Raw genomic sequence first — 18,119 nt, forward strand, 5'->3', positions numbered from 1 at the left:
TTCATATATAGAGTCAATGCAATTCCAGTAAAAGCCACAGCAGGCAAGCTTTTTGTAGAAATTGACAAGCTAATTGCAGAATTTATATAGAAATGCAAAGAAACTCACATAGCCAAAATCATTTGAAAAACAGTAAAGCTAGAAGACATATACTAACTGTGAATCAACTATGATGTGAAAACTAATTGTTAATGAATAGTAATCAGTCAGGGAGAGTATGGCTCAGTGGTAGAGCCTGTGCTTAGCATGCATGAGATCCTGGGGTCAATCCCCAGTACCTCCATTAAAACAAACAAACAAACCTAGTTACCTCCCCCCCCCAAAAAAAAAAAAATTGGGAGGTGAGAGTATAGCTCAGTGGTAGAGCATGTGCTTAGCATGCACAAGGTCCTGGGTTCAATCCCCAGTACCTTCACTAAAAAAGAATGAAAGAAAGAAATTCAACCTTCCCCCCTCCCCCCAGTAATCAAAACAGCATGATATTGTCATAAGAATTGACATATAAGTCAATGGAATACAGTATAGTCAATTGATTTTCATCTAATGTGCCATGGTGTTTTAATGTAAAGAGGACACACTTTTCAATAAATGATGCTGGAACAACTGAATAACCATATAGAAATAAATAAACTTTGACCCTTACCTTATATTGTACAGAAATAACTTGAAATGGATCACACACAAACCATAAAACATCTGGACAGAAAACTATAAAACTTCTGGAAGGAATCATAGGAGAACATCTTTGCAGCGTTGAGCTAGGCAGAAATTTCTTAAAATAGAACACACAAAAATTCGTCATAAAAATCATTTTTCTTGTGATAAAATGCACATAATATACAATTTAGAATTCATATCATTTTAATGTATAGTTCAGTGGCATTAAGAACATTCACCATCAAACATCTCTAGAAATTTTTCATTATCGCAAACCAACTTTGTACTGATTAAACAATAACTCTTCTTTCCCTTTGCCCCCTCGCCTCTGATAACCACTCTTCTTCTCTCTTTTTCTATAAATTTAACTATCCTAGGTACCTCATATAATTTGAAACATACAATGTTGATCCTTTTGTGTCTGGCTTATTTCACTTAGCATAATGTTCTCACTATCCATGTTGTAGTATTAATCAGAATTTCATTCCTTTTGAAAGCTGAATATTCCATTGTATGTATATACCACATTTAGTTCTCAATTCATTGTCAATGGAGATTTGGGTTGTTTCCACCTTTGACTGTTGGTGAATAATGCTGCTCTGTCAGTGCATAAATACCTGCTTGAGTCCCTACTTTTGATTATGTGGGGTATAAACCTAGAAGTGGAGGAGATTATTTCTGTTGGCCTGGAGGATGTAGGGGGATTGGTGAGTATGGTATTCTCAGGATTATCCTCCCATATGTTCCCTTTCCAAATTTCAGGGCTCCTTTCTTTTCCCATCAGAGTCTTAACTTTGTCATAGGGCGCTATTGACACCACATATCCCAACTCTTTTAGACTTCTGCTACATTTACAATCAAATCCTAGGCCTGATGTTTTAAAATATTAATATATGCTCTTGACATTTTCAAATATTTATAGACATAGATATAATGGTAAAATGAAGACACATGCACCCATCACCTAGCTTCAGCAATTATCAATGCATCGCAAATCGTGTTGTAAGTATACCTCCACTTATTCCTACCACCTGATCATTTTGGAGCACATTTCTGACATCAGATTTTATTTGTAAATATTTCAATATATAGATTTCAAAAAGATGAGACACTTTTTATTATTAAAAAAGTACTTTTGTAACACCAAAAGGCAATAATAATTCCTTAAAACAATCAAATATCCAATCATTTTTTACCATATTTTCCATGACATCTTATAAGTGTGTGTCTGTGTCTGGGTGTGTGTGAAATAGTTTGTTTATAACAAGATCTGGGTCTGTCTGCCTTGCAGCTGTTGGGAATGAGAGGCCCTCTGGCTTTTACAGCACACCATCCATTGTCAGTTGGCTTCTCTGAAACTTTCATTTCATTTTTGCTAAGATTTCAGTGCTATTAACAGAAGCCAGCCTACTCTACAATCATTCTAAATTAGCTTTGGCCTCATACAGTTAAATTGCCATAGCAACCACATATTCCAAAATCTCACGTCAACCTACATTTCATCCCAATTAACCAGAGGTTTGATAAAAGCCTTTTTAATTGTAATGCCATTGCACGGCATGGGTTAGGACCACTTCACCTATCACCAGAAATGCCGTCCCTCTTGGCATTGATCTGGGGAGTAAGCCAAGTCCAAAAATCCATCCAAAAGTGATGGGATATGTCTGTTTTCAGGGCCGCTCCTGATACAAACCAGCAGGCTGGGTTCTCTAAAAAGCAAACCCTGAGGGAAATCTTATACTCTGGTAGCTTATTAGGTAGTGAAATTCCAGGGAAGCAAGAGTGAAGAAAGTGAAGACTGAGTCAGGGGAAGGAGACAGTATGAGGATGGATTACCAAACTGGCCTCCACTTGGCATCAGATATAAGTTATTATTCAACCTCTGTGGACTTTTTTATGAGAAGTTTTATGAACGAATGAATCTCGGGAAAGTTGACTGGAGGGAAGAGCAGTAAGAGTTGTATTCACTGGCTTCTGATCCCATTAGTTAAAACTTCTCCATGGGTTTCACCTCCCCCACACTTTGGGGTTGCACTTTGGTCTCCCACGTCGGTGAACACGGAAGTTCCAGATGGGAGGCTAGAGGCATACCATAAAAAAAAAAAAAAAAAAAAAAAAAACAACCCTAAAAAAATGAATAAATGAAGTGAGATCTTGCAGACAGATAGTCACACAAAATTTGGAACTTCAGCAGTGGCTGGTGTGTGTAGTGGAAGGGATGTGGAAAGCCATAGACAAGGGCTGTAGAGATGACGGGTATCGAGAGACTGAGGTGGCACCTAAGGTGAATCTAATCCTGAACACTGTCGTCAGTTATCCTGATATCACGCAGTCCTCCATTTCCCACGTAGACTGCATCTTGTCTGGTCAAAGAGAAGTAAGATATGTCACTAGTCAAAATTATTAAAGAGTTAAATTCTCTACTGTGGAAAAGGAATTCTTGAGCCCAAATGATCTCTCACTGTCAAGTTTGAGGATGCCTTTTGAAGTAGAGGATGGCAACAGTCCACTTAACAGAAAACGTTACCAGGCCACACAGAAAATATGTGACAGTGAATGGGTGGCTACACTAACTGAAAATTCTGCATTCATTGTATATCATGTTGAGTATCAAAGAGATATAGATGTGTTTTCCTACTTCCTAGGCACAAAAATCTATTAGAACATTTTATTTCCTAAAAAGGAAGGACAAATTTGTGACACTAAAGGGGAAAATGTGGTACAGATGAGTTTTTGTTTTTTTTTTTAATTTTTAATTGAAGTGTAGTTGATTTACAGGTTTAGTTTCTGGTATACAGCAAAGTGATTCAGTTATGCATATACATACGTCTATATATTTTCTTTTCAAATTCTTTTTCATTATAGTTTATTACAAGAAATTGAATATAGTTCCCTGTGCTTTACAGCAGGTCCTTGTTTATCTGTTTTGTCAGATGAATTTTTACATCCTCCTCCTCTGGCAATGTCCATGGTAACCATAGAACCCGTGCCACTGGCAAATGACAGCTACTTCAGCCAGACTGAAAGAGTGGAGAAGTAAACATTGAACTAGTTCCTAGCTGAGAGAAGATGAAAAGGGAAAGGGCCAATAGCTCTTTGCTAAAAGAGCCAGGGTTATCTCTAAATGCATTGAAACTATTATTGCATAACTAAAGTAGATGTGCATTCATGACTAGGAGTTCTGCTAAGTACTTTAGTGCCTAGTGCAAATGTAATTACAATTATTGATATCATTACCAGCATACCATTCTCTGTGTGTTGGAGAATGTTATCTGATGACTCCAGTTACCTGGTGAGACCAGATGCTTGAGAACAAATCTGGACCCAGTCATTTGAATTGATAACAGCAAAAGATAGTCAGGTCAGATGTCTGGAGACTTTTCAGAGCTGCTAGTACCTGCAATCAGAGTGCACAGACTCCATCTCACTTGTCGTGATGCTCACTTCACCAACTGTGCACAGGCTTATTTCATCAGGGACCAGAAGGCATCTACCATTGTGTTATTCTGGGTGAAGCACCATTCACTATATGTTTTCAGTGGTAGAACTCAATCTGATCAAGGGTTAAATTTGGAGACTTGTTTTCTCAGGAAAGAACATAGCTCTCTAGAATGTAGAGGGGCAGAATTTCCCCCTATAATCCACAATAAAATGTAAAATACCCAATAAGAGAGAATTAACCACATTTCACTATCTTTTTTTTTTTTTTACATGAATTGCCACTGAGCAGAAGAAACTTTGTAGACGATAAGTGGAATTGTTAGTGTGTGCCTATAATCCCATAAGGATTTACACCATTGTCTCCCTCTTATTTCATAATCTTTTAGGGATGAACAAAGGAAGTGAGATATCTGAGAAGCTCACTTGGTATTCAGCTAAACTTAAATATGCTTTGTAAAAATTAAGTTGACCGGCCACATGTTGCTCCATGCTAGAACAGAAACTGATACATGGCAGAATCTTCTAGTATTGCTATAACAGTGAGGACTCCTTGTAGGAATGAAATCACCAACACTTATAATCTACCTTCTGTTTCAAGGGTAGGAGAGTAGATTTATGACTTATTTATATACCAAAAGTAAGGTGGATATGCTTAGGGGAATTTAAAATTATTCATAAAACAAATTCTTGTTAACGTGGGAATTTAATGCAGGAATTTACACCCCCCCCCCATTTTCTAATGCAGAGGGAGCCTGTCAGAAGGAAGGGTGAGATAATCTCAAACTGAAATAATAGATTCCTCACCTTCCTTAACTTACTAGGGTACCAGGAGGAAAAGTGGGACAGGCATTCAGAGTAGAAAAATGGCCCCAGTGCCTCAAAATTGTTATTAAACAAAGATGTGGCTCACTTTTTATTGTATCAATTGGAATTCAAGTGTAATTGTACCATATGGTAAAAATGTTTTGATTTTCTATCAGAAGGTTCATGTGGGAAGGATTTAAAAGGAGAGTTGGAATCTCTCCTGGAATGTCTTCTGATATAATAGTGATAAATATTTTGATGTAAGTGTCAGAAATTTCCCCAGAAGTAGGCCTAGAATTGAATCTTTTGTCCTTTTTAGTGCTTATCATTAAATTGCCTCTTCGAATCTGAATATATATAGTTCTTTCATCAGATCATAAAACTTTTCTCTGTATTTTTTAGTATTTCTGTCCCTCTCCTTTGTTCTTTGTTATCTCTGTACAAAAATTTCACTGGATATGTTGACCTAAGACAAATACATTTCCAGATATTTCTCCAGTGAAGATGGATTTATTGGGATCAACAGAGAATAGCAATTCAGGGTCTGTAATCATGGTGACCCAGATGCAAGTCCTCACATGCCAAAGGAAGGGGGATGCTTTCATAGAGAGGAAAAGGAAGTTGGGTGGGGGGCTCTAGTGAACAAAAAGTCCGTGGCTTTTCATTGGTTGAGTCCCTGCAGAAAGAAGAGGCATCGTTCTTCCTGTTGGGCTCTGCCAACTTCTCAGGGCATGAGAGCTCCCCCACTCCAGTCTCCTCACTCTATTTAATTGAGGTTTCTGTTTATTAATTTTTTTAAATGGGTTCTGGTGTGTCTGGTTTTATCCTCTCTGTTACTTCATATTTTTCTCTTATTTATCATCCCCTTCTTTTCCCTTGAATTTTGAAATATTCCCCAGCTCATGAATTTGATTCTCTGAAATCATCCTTTCTATAATTTAACCTCTCATTTTGAGTTTTTAACTTCAGGAAAACTGATTTAAATTTGAATTACATACAATTATTTCATCCTCAAAATCTTTTGGATGTGATATCTGCTGGCATTACTTTGAAGATCTGCATTGTACCTATTTTAAATATGTTCTGTTTTCTGTTTGAACTCTCTCATTGTGAGTTTATTTTGTTGAGTTTGGCACCTCTCTTTCATGCTTTGATTTTCCTCAAATGCATGGTGATACTTGTTTTTCTCTTCATATTGTAGATGAAGTTCTCGATTTAACAACATCTGTAACTTGAATATGTCTCTTTAGCTTAAGTGGATATCTTAATCTAGCATTTTTTAAGGATTCTGAGTACAGGAACCCTAATTCTGGAAGCTTCATGGTAGAAAGGCATATAAGTGGACTACTGTTTATTCATTTAGGATGTTCAAGCAATTTAAATTCCCAAAGTCATAATTCACCTTCCCTTGTGACATGTGTAAGTTACCAGAACACTTTCTATGTATACTACACCTTGTGACCACTATGACACTACCTAGGGTCACAAAGATCTACCTTAGAAAACTGGATTCTACCAAGTACATTGAAAGGAGGATATTCGCAAGTGTCATGCATGTATTAGGTGCCATGAATTATTTGCCATGAAATTGAATCTAATCTACAAGTGTCACTTACAATTCAAAATACTAAATCATTTTATGATCCAGATAATTTAATTTACTTTTTATCTGTATTAGTATGGTAAGTATGGGCATGTGGTACATGCTTTTGATATAGTGGTGAATAACATAGATGGGGTTTCTACTCTTTCGTGGTTTATAGCCTGGTAGAAGAGCATAAAACACATTATCAAATAATGCAATTGCTGCTACAATTTATTTAGCACTGAGTAGAACACAGCAGGGGTGATGTTAAAGGAAGACTTCCTGGGAGGAGTGAACTCTAAGCTGAGATGTGAAAGATAACTAGAAATTATGCAAATAAAGTTGAGAGAAAAAGTGTTCGAGGTGGGAAGAATAGCAGCTATCATGGGACAGAAGCAAAAAAAAAAAAAAAAAAGGTGGCACCTTCAAAGAACTAGAAGGAATTTGAATATGGCTCAGAGTGTGGAATGCAGTGTAGGAAGTGGAAAGAGATGAGACTGGGAAGGTAAACAAGTTCAGATCATGGAGAACCAGGTCTGCCATGTTAAAGGGTTTGGCCTTTATTTTAGACAGATAGTTAAGGAGTTTTAAGAAAGAGACTGGCATAATCAGATTTTCACTTTAGAAAACTGAGTCTGGTCACGTTGTGAAAAATAGGCTGTTGGGATGAGAAGCTGAGGCACGGATAGTGATCAGGAGCTGCACATGCTAAGGCAAGACACGTTGGTGGCCTTGACATGAACTTAGTAAGAGCAATCGAACCTGGTTATTGTTGGGCTGTGAAAGATCGGAAGGTCTAGACAAATACTCAGATTCGTAGCATTGGGAACTTGGTGGAAGTTGAGTTTATTTCTTAGAATCAGAAGTACAGGAAGAAGAGCTATCGTTGGCAGATGGTTTGGGAGCAGCAAAGATAACTTTAGTTTTGGATAGCTTATGTTGAATTGACTATGTTTATATGTCCACTAGGCAGTTCTATATCAGAATCCCGGAAAAAAGTAACAGGCATATCCAACATTTACAATTAAAGAGATTTTAAGGAAAGACTGGTATAAGATGTAGGTAGGGTTTAAGGAAACAAAAAAGATTAGTGAAGCACTTGAGGCTAGCAACAGCAGAAGACAACAGGACAAGAGATATAGCCTTCAGTAAAATAAGAAAACCACTGCAAAACCATGGTCTGTCAATGAAGGGGAGCCAGTGCAGTACAAATCTTGACCTTTCTCTCCTTTTGCCTTCTCATTTCCTACTAGTGCCTTCACTTGAAATAACCCAATTAAAACCAAAGGGCAAGGGAGCCCAGTCCAAAGAGCTCAGTTTTCCATAGAGAAAAATGGATGGTAGGATAAATAAATAAAGGGTGAATATCCAGCACAAATCTGAATCTATTACCTGGGTTGGAGACAGGATTTTTAGGAGCTATCCACTATACAGACATTAATTTCAGTGGGGGTGTGTATAGCTCAGTGGCAGAGTGCATGCTTAACACGCATGAGGTCCTGGATTCAATCCTCACTACTGCCACAAAAAGAAAAAAAAAAGCACTATATAGGCATTAATTTTGTTATTCCAAAAGGTTAAGACCCGGGTTCTTGTCATACCCGAAAGACAACTTTGCGGTCTGGAGATGGTGCGTTGTGTAGTGAAAGATCTCAAAGATTTAAAAGGAAAGGAAAAGTACACCCCCAAGGATGGGAGATGGGCTAATCCAAGGGAGGAAAAGTGGAGGTTTTTGTCTCCCCCTTCTCTTACACCCTCACTTAGAGGTGGTCTCTTGATTGGTTGACGGCTCTTGTCCCTGGAATGCTTAGTCATGTTTGGGCCCTTTGTGCGTGTCCTTACCCATGGTGCACACAGAAAAACCCGTGGGCAAGGGGGCCTAACCACAGTGTTAATTATAATACAATGAACCTTGGTCATGTCCGGTTAAGTCCTTTCTACTACTGCCCAGTCGTAGCTGTCGGGTTTTAACCAGTTGGTTTTTTTTGTTTTTTGGTAGTTTGGTTTTTTGTTGTTGTTGTTGTTGTTTTGTTTTTGCTGGCACTCATTTAGAAGAAGTAAAGTCCCTTTATGCTGGAGGCAGGCATAATACCATCTTCTGGACCGTCCTCCCTCTCCTCCACCTATCTGCCCCGTGCCCTAACTACCTAACAATTTCATTGTGTGTTTGTGATGGGGAAGAATGAACTCACCCAGGAAAGTTATATAGTGAGAACGGAACACTTATTGGAGCTCTGCATCAGGGGTTGGCAAACTTTTCCTATAAAGGGCCAGACAGAAAACGTTTTAGACTTCGTGGATCACATGATCTGTGTTACAACTACACAGCTCAATCATTTGTCGTTGACCAAAGCTTTAGACAATACATGAATGAATGAGTGAGTCTGTGCTCTAATGAAACTTTATTTATAAAAACAGGTGGAGGTCAGGATTTGGCCTGTAGGTCATAATTTGCTGACCACTGGTCTAAAGGAAATCTCAGTGAACAGAATAAAATAAATTATCAAAGGACACTAAGAAGGACAGGACAGTTGTTAGAGTAAAATGAGGAAAATGAAGTATTGTAAAGCCAAAGGTGGAGAGTGTTAAAGGACAAGGGAATGACCCATAATATTAGGAGATGCAGGAAAATTCAGTCAGAAAAATACTAAAAAATTTTTAACAGATTTTGGGATAGCAAGATCATTGGTGATCATCAGTTTCATTGGTGCTCCAGAGGTCAGATTTCAGTGAGTTGAAAAGATGAAGTCAGAGTAAAATTACTGATTGTAAACAACTCTTTAAAATTGTTGGGTTGTAAAGAGCAGTGAAGAGAAGAGATGTGCTTCTAACTAGAGGTGATGATAGGTTTAAAAGTATATTTTAAGATAAGACAGAACAAAAGATGTTTAAATGTGAATAGGAGAGAATAGAGAGGTAGTAGAAGATATGCATGATATACATGATAAAGGAAGCATAATTGACATAAGAAAGGTCCCTTGAGAATGCAAGACAATGGGCAAAGATGGAAATTCAGTTTTAGGAAAAGGAATGTCATTTTCATTATAACTAGATGGAAGGAGATGGTGTTATTTGGGGCTTGTATCCATTATCTATCCCTGCATATCCAGCTGCCCCGCAAAATCAACAAAGATTTCTTAATCTCACTTCTGTAGGGTAGCAGCGCTCACTTGGCTAGTTCTTTACTTCATTTATTTTGGCTGAACTAACTCATGCAGTAGCAGTTATCCAGATCTCAACTGGGACTGGATGACTTAAAAAGGCTTCACTCATGCCTAATGATCGATGCATCTGAAAAAGACCTCTGGCTCACGTTGCTCTCCAGCCAGGCAGCCATGGCTCCTCAGAACTTCCTAGGGGGAAATGTGAATTAGAGTTTGCACACTGTCTCTTCTGCCACATTGTATTTATTTGTCCAAGGAAGTCACAAGGCCAGCCCAGATTTAAGAGGAGAGCATATAGGCACTGCCTCCTGATGGGCGGAAGGAAAAGTCCCATTGCCAGAGGGCATGTTGGGATGGGAGAGGTGGTTTCTGGCATCTTTGTGAACCATCTCCCAAAAGCCTTCATAAAATCCATTCATTTTTAAACAGGCCTATTTCTCTTCCTTTTCTCAACAAATGGACGGATTGGAATTTGAGTGTTGAAGGTATATTGTATAAGAAGTCATAATAACTAACAGGTAGAATTAAGAAGAATCTTGATTTTATTCAGATCTTGATAATAAAGAAAAGTTAAACAAAAGCAGCTTGGAATACTTTAGATTCCATAATCCTTAACGGATGGCAAAAATGTGAAAATACTTCCTTACGGTTGTTTCAAACACTAAAGTCCAAAATATAGTATGACAACTGCATTGATTTTTGTCTTAAGGCTTCTGTTTATGACTTGCTTTCTAATTTCTGCTAAAGAGCGATTCAAACTGGGTCCCACTGAAACCCAGATTCAAAGGGTTGAGAGAGGACAAAAATGCTTTGGAATTATTTGGTATATTCAGTTGATTTCTGGAAATATGATTGAAAAGTGGCACACGCAGCTCTTAACCATCAGAATTTAGATGGATCCTTTTATCTGAATAGAGTCTCAGTGGGTGAAAATCACTGAAATTGTAGAATATCTGAAACAACTTCAATCCATCACTCTGCAAAATATCATCAGTGTGCTGAAAGGAATACAAAATATTGTTTACTTGCCTATTTTTGGTTCAAAAGTTTTCACTCTAAAAACTAGTAAGTGACTCAAGGTTTCCTAGTTGACATCTTTAAAACTACCTTTATGAAATTTCTTCTCTATTCAATAATTCTGAAGTGCTGAATTCAGTATTGATGTTTTTTTGAGAATGCTTTTCTTTTCATAATCTCTTTTTCAGTCTCTCCCCAACTTCATCCTTCCCTTCCTCCCTTCCTCTGTTTCCTGTTTCCTTCTGTCCATAGATTGAAAGAGAGGGTACGTATGTTTGCAAGCCCTTATTTGCAAATGCACCAATCTGAGATTTTATGCCTGAACTCATTTTAGTTCAGCTTTATATTAATTTAGGAGGGGCTGCTCTTAACTCTGAATAGAAACTGAGCCATGCCCAGACAGGTCTGAAGAGGTGCTGGATTGGGCATCTCCAGGACGCAATTTGTGTACTAAGAGTTCCAGGAGAACAAGGAAAAACTTGTGTTTCAATATTTAAAGGGGAATTTGAGGCCAAACAGGAAGGAGATTAATACTGGCCAATCTCGGTTGTTGTTTAAATATCCTGGTTCTGTCAACTTCTGTATAAGCTATTTGAGACCAAGATGGTAGCATATCTTTTGTACCATATCTTAGCAGTGCTGAGGGCCATCTTCAAGTGGCTTCTACTGTGCTCATCATAAGCAAAACAGTCCAGACCATGAACCGCATAAGACACTACTAGGGACCCAAAAACTAGGTAAGACTGTGAGGGGCCTGGGTAACCTGCATAGGCAAGTAAGAGGAAGAGTGAAATGTAATCCAATCATGTCATTATCTTCTGTATTTATACACATGGCCTGGTGAGGTTTGAGAGACTTAGGCTATACTTAACACAAATTGCAAGAGAATATTTAGAAATTTGGTTGCCAAGCAAATTCTTACTTATCTAGGACTTGATATTAAGCCTGTTAGGATGTACTGGCTATGCATTATGCCTCAATAATTTTTTTTTCCTTTGGTAATTTTTAAAGGTAATACTAAATAGGAATATATAGCTTTTCCTTCAGGCTGAGGTTTGTGTAATTTCCCTATTCTAAGTCACAGATAATTGACTGAACTATACAAATCATTGTCTGTAGTTTGGGCCATCAGGCCATTAGGAATTTTGGATGAATTGATCACAGCTGCTACTGGGTAAATTTACACTCGTTGACAGTGCAAACACCCATATGAACAGAGTTATCTTGTGATTAAAATACACTTTGGGAGTGAAACTCCCTTTTTAAATATAGATTATCTTTAAGAAATATTGTTAAATTAGGGCACCCAAAATGGCGCAGATCATTTATGTCCCTGTTACTCTTCACATCGATACAGATGTGCAATGCAGAATAGCTTGTATGCATAATTGTCTGAATATTTGGTATACACATTGCTAAATATTAAAGAAACAACTGTCATCACTTAAGGTGTTCTTTTGTACATCCTTAGCCTTCCTTTTTTAGTTTTTGTTTGTTTTTTACTTGGTATTGTAGCAATTTCCTCTTCCTTTATTGATCTTATCCTCTCACCAAAATCATATTTTCTTTTGTTCAATTGATTATGCTCTTTTTGAAAAATAAATTTCAATGTGCAACCCTTTTTTTTTTTTTAATGAGTTTCAGTGTGTCACTCCTACTGGCAAATTCCAGTTTAACCCATTCATCTTCAGTGATGAAATTAAAGACTTTACCTTTCACAAAAGAACTTGATTGGCCAGCAAGGAAGTCGGCTGAATTGCTTTAACACAGGAAGTCTCTTTATAGAGCTTCACAATGGGGCTGGGCTCAATGTGTTTATAGATGAATGCCATATTTTCGGAAGAGGAGGTTTAGTCCAGTTTGAGGTTGAAATCAAGTTTTAAGAATTAAATATATTTTTTACATTTAGTCATGAAAAGTGAGATGAAAGGTAGAAAATTTTAGCCAGGGGTCAGTCTCACTGAACTGCGAAGAAGAAGCCATTTGCTAAAAGAAGTGACTCAAGCTGAGGCACAGCTGTATCTTTAGGCAGCCAATTAACACTGCCACTCCTCTTCAGCCCTTCCATTAATGTAAAGCTTTGTCACTTTAAAAAATGTGGGCCAATTTAATTAATTCAGACTTCCCACAGACACATCCTGGTTCATGCTGTGCTTAGGAACCTTGTAATTCAGGAAACATGTTATTCACATGTAATGAAGTCTCACTTGGTGATTTGAGTCTCCCTTCAGGTCTGGGTTAGCTTGCATCTCATCTATGAGGGGATATCAATATGGTGAAGTATTGTGATTAGATTTATTGAGTTTGCATTTTTCTTTTTCTTAAAGTTGGTGACTAGGCTCCATAGCTGAAATAAGAAGAAATAAGTACATATAGGTCATTGGAAGAGAATTTAGAGTTCATCAGTGGACCCTTACATTGTGGTCAATTAATACTTGACCAGGGTGCATTGATAGTTTAATGGAGGGAAAGAAGAGTTTTTTTCAACAAACAGTCCTGAGAAAACTGGACATCCACTTGCAAATTTGAAATGCATCATACACCTAAATGTAAAATTTAAACTGTAAAACTCTTAGAAGGAAACATAGGAATAAATCCTTGTGACCATGGCTTAGAAAATGACTTCCTATAGAGGATGCTAAAAAATAAGTTGCAAAAGAAAAATTAGATAAACTGGATGTCATCAAATTTAAAACTTTTGTGCTTGAAAGGATGCCATTAAGTAAGTGAAATGACAACATACAGAATGGAATATATATATATATATATATATATATATATATATATATATATACACATATATATATATTTGCTAATCATATATTTGATAAGGCACTGGTTTCCAAAGTACATACAGAACTCATAACTCAATAATTAAAAACAAAATAGAAAAAATAAACTAGTTTAAAAATGAATAAAGGATCTGAATAGACATCTCTCTGAAGAAGGTAAACAAATGGCCAATAAACCCGTGAAAAGATGCTCTAAATCATTAGCCATCAGAGAACAACAAATCAAAATGACACTGAAATAACACTTCACACCCACTAGAATGGCTGTAATAAAGATAAATAATAACAAGTGTTGGTGAGAATGTGGAGGAATTGGACCCTTATGCACTAATAATGTTGGGGATGTGAAATGATGAAGCTGCTGTGGAAAACTGGCAGTTCCTCAAAATGTTAAACATGGAGTTACCATATTACCCAGCAACTTCAGTCCTACATCTCTGCCCAAGGAAAATAAAAACATATGTCCAGAGAAAAAGATGTATATGAATATTCACAGCAGAATTATTCATCAGAGCTAAAAACTGGAAACAACCTAGATTTCCATTAACTAATAAACAAAGTGTCATATATCCATGGAATGGGATATTGTTGAATCATAAAAAGGAATAAAGTATTGATACATGGGTAAACATGGGTGAAACTTGAAAAGATTATGCTAAGTGAGAGAAACCAGTTACGGGGTTGGGAGGATAGCTCAGTGGTAGAGCACGTACTTAGCCTGCAGGAGGTCTTTGGTCCATTCTCTAGTACCTTTATTTAAAAAAAAAGAAGAAGCCAGTCACAAAATACCACATATTATATGATGCCATTTATATCAAATGGCCAGAGGCAGATCAGTAGAGACAGAGCAGATTCGTAGTTGCCAGGAGCTGGGGTTGGGGTTAATGGAGAGTAACTGCTAATGGATATGTGGTTGCCTTTAGGCAGTGATGAAAATATTATATGATTGTGGTGATGGTTACATAATTCCATGAAGATAATAAAAACCATTGGATTGTATACTTTAAATGAGTTAATAGTATGGTATGTGAGTAATATCTCAATGAAACTATGAAAGAAAAATATAAGAAGAAATAATTACCCTGAATTCTACAGAGAGCTGCCAAAATATGGGGCTAGACACTGCCTAGGAGGCATATTAAATGATTACCAAAGTGATCTTGCACCCTGTAGGCACTATCCAAACTCTCTTCCCCCTTCCAGTCTATATAAAAAGGTCTTAGGACTAGAGTTACAGAGTGAAAACAGTTGTCAGATTTGTTGACTATGATGATATAACTATAGATTCATGGAGAGTCCTCCCACTGAAAGGTCAGTTTTCTTGAACCTGAGCTAATCTTTGTGACTTGCTTACAACCAGCAGAAGTGACACAGTACAAGTTCCATGGCTGGTCAGAAAAAAAGGCCATGGAGTTTCAGCCTAGTTTTCCTTGGCTGCTTGCCTTTGTATCCCTGAGCCACTGTGTAAAAATTCTGAGGACAGCATGCCGTGAGAAAGCTCAGGCCACATGGAGAATCCACATGTCAGTGTCCTGGCTCACAGTCCCAGCTTAGATCTCTATCCATAACCAGCATCAGCTGCTAGACATGTGAGTGAAGGTGCTGCCAGATAATTCCAGCTCCCTGCCACCATGTTTTCTTTACTTACACAAAAACTCCCCACTGTACTATGTTCAAATTCCTGACGTGTAGAATCTGGAAACATACTAAAAGTGCTGTTTTATGCCACTAGGTTCTGGGGTGATTTCTGTGTAGCAAAAGTAAAAACAATGTATGGTGAAAGGTTATTCCCGTAAGTTGTAGCCACAAATAAAGGGAAGAAGTTCAAAGAGAATTGCTTGCAGTGATGAAAGTGTATGAAAAAGAGGACACTGGCTTTTCATTAACCATTTTGATGTCTGCTAATGGATCAGATTCAATAATCTGCCTGTGTGTTTATCCAAGTAGAATAAAATGGAAAGTCATCAGGGTCTAAGGATAAGAGGCAATGAATCAGCCTGCATTACCCGTTTTGGATGGTAAGTGAACATCGGGTGCTGGGGCTCAAGCCATCTTGCTGGTATCTTTCCCAAGATGACTGCCAGGCCACAAGTCAAGGTGATTTTAGCAGTTCTAGGGAATGCCTCTGTGGCAGGAGCTAAGATTGGGGTTTGGAGTAAGTATAGGTGATTGAAGAGTAAAGCCAGAGCCAGATCATTAAGGGGTACTTGTGGGAACTATTCAAGTTACAAGCCCAAGTTAGGGACTGCAGCCAGTTAACACAGATTGTCTATTCAAGATTAATGGAAGGGCATATGTCTGAATAAAAGTCCATGATAGAGAACACGGAGACAAATTTAGGAAATCAAAAAGCAATACCGAAAGTACAAACAAAAAGGGGTGGAAACTTAACTGCTAACAGGTATCAAGGCTCAGGACCAACTGGGGACAGGAATGCCGGTGAATTTCCAGAACTGGTCCAAAAGTAATGAGTTCAAAGCTTGCTTCCCATCATTGTTTGGAGACTAGTCTGACAGAAAGACCAGCGTCTGACAAATTCCAGTGAGGTACTAAACATGAATCCAAACTGAACCGACAAAAATAGGGAGCCAAGGAACAGTGGATCAGGGAACCCTCTAAGGATGTATCCCACAAAAATGATTGCCTTTGAATCACTGCCACATATATCAGACAGCACTAGCCAAAGATGCTATACTAAGAAAGAAAGGGGTGGGTTGGGGGGATTATAACTAATACCAGTTAAATTAAAAGACCTTTTTCGCTTTCTCTTTCCTTCCTCCTTAAGCCAACTCTTTGGCCTCTGAAAAGAGTTGGAGGCGGGGTAGGAGATGTTCACAAGCCGGTCACACTCCCCTCAGCCACTATAAGCAGTAGAAGTCTCAGATCAAGCTTGCGCTGGGAAAGAAGAGAGGTGTTAAACTGAAAGTGCCTAAAAATGTCATTAAGAGAAAGAGCTATACATGATGTTTTATTGCAGACAGTAGCTGCTTCTATTCCCCTCAGTTAAGGTTCTTCAGTAAACAAGTTACTTAAATAATATGACTTTCTATCATTAAGCCTCAGGTAGCTCTTGTAGAATCCTGGGGCCCTGAAAGTACTGGTTTTGTAGGTTTATCATGATAATTAACTGCAAAGTTCCTAAAAAAGATGAAACAGCAAAGCAGGATCTCAGGATATAACCAGTATTACCGATGTTTCCGTCTTTTCATGGGAGGACTGACCAGGAGACCATTTTGGATTTCTAATGTTTAAACAGAATTCTAGTAAACTGAGTTGCTCTGAATTACAGATTTGAGAGGTAGAGGCTTTCTAAGGCTTTCTACTTATTATCTATGAAAAGATGACTAGTATTTTAACAGAATGTTAAAGTTTACAGATAATCATTAACGTGTATTACCCTTTTTTGATTTTCATGACACCCTTCTGAAATAGAGGGTTACTTTTAGCAACTTCATTTTATAGATGATGAAAATGAAGCATAAATCTTTTAAAACTTGTTCAAAGTCACAAAATTAGATTAATGTGATGTCTAGTGGTAACTCTAAATTCCCGACTCCTCATTAGATTGCCAACATTTTGTATTTGTCATTAGATCTCTGAAAATGCACATACAAACACGATATGAATATAAAGATAGATATTATGTGACAACTAAATCATACAATAGATTACCATAAAGTACACAGGAAAATTAATGATTTTAAGTCAGAAAAAATTTTGTTGAACTTTCCTGGGAGACTTAAAATGTCCAAATGCATAAATGTAGAAAATGTGTACTTATCTAATTTGTGTATTGAAATAGGATAAATAGCCCAAAGTGAAATATTTTAAAAGTCGCCTTCAGTTTCTTGTGAAAAAAAAAAGAAAGTATATCAACATTGTATTTAAAATTTAGAATTTTTATTAAGGGTGGCTGATCTAAGAGGTAAAATTAGATTATGGATAATTTCCATTAACTTCTGATTCCTGGAATACCTATAGGTTTCTTAAACCATGAACAATACAAATTTAATTAAGCACCACATACCAAATATAAACCAGGTCTGGGTATCCTAGTGGTCATTGTCTTTTTGGACTGGACCATGGAATAATCAGCATGTAAGTCTGTGATTATTTTTCTCTTTTTCTCTTATTAAGCTTGGTTATCCTGGTTAAAATAACTATATGATTGATTCTTGCCTTGGCTTCTGGTTTTTTTCTATCGCACATTTTCTCCATCAGTCAGTGAGAATAAGGGATGTTATATATGCCAGCAAAGTCTCATGATTATATTGCTTCAGCAAAATGTAATATTTATATGAGACTTGGAACATTCATTCTTCTGTGTGTGTGTAGATAGGTAGCTAGCTAGCTAGTAAGTAGGAGAGGAGACTTCAGACCCCAAAGACAGAAAAAAATCCCTTTTTTAATAATACAGTGTACCTCACTCTGCTTAGTGAACTGTTCCTATTTTTGTTAGTTCAACTTGGATTAATGTCAAGAACTCCACTGAAATTTGTCAGACTCGGTGCAGGTCTTTTTTATCAGACTACACTCCAAACAGCGATGGGAAGCAAACTCTGAACTCTTCAGTACTCTTGGACCAATTCTGAAAAGTCACCACAGTGTTTCTGTCCCCATTTGGTACTGAGCCTTGATACCCTATACCAGTGAGTTTCC

The 18,119-nt window shown here is 37.4% G+C and overlaps 1 non-coding gene across 1 annotated transcript; it reads left to right on the forward strand.

Annotated features, from left to right (window-relative positions):
* The first annotated feature begins 343 nt into the window (after positions 1-343).
* On the forward strand, positions 344-415 carry TRNAA-AGC (transfer RNA alanine (anticodon AGC)). The gene has a single exon. It is a non-coding gene; the product is annotated as a tRNA-Ala (tRNA).
* Positions 416-18,119: the final 17,704 nt, after the last annotated feature.

The sequence above is a fragment of the Camelus dromedarius genome, chromosome X (assembly GCF_036321535.1).
Source record: "Camelus dromedarius isolate mCamDro1 chromosome X, mCamDro1.pat, whole genome shotgun sequence".
Taxonomy (NCBI): Eukaryota; Metazoa; Chordata; class Mammalia; order Artiodactyla; family Camelidae; genus Camelus; species Camelus dromedarius.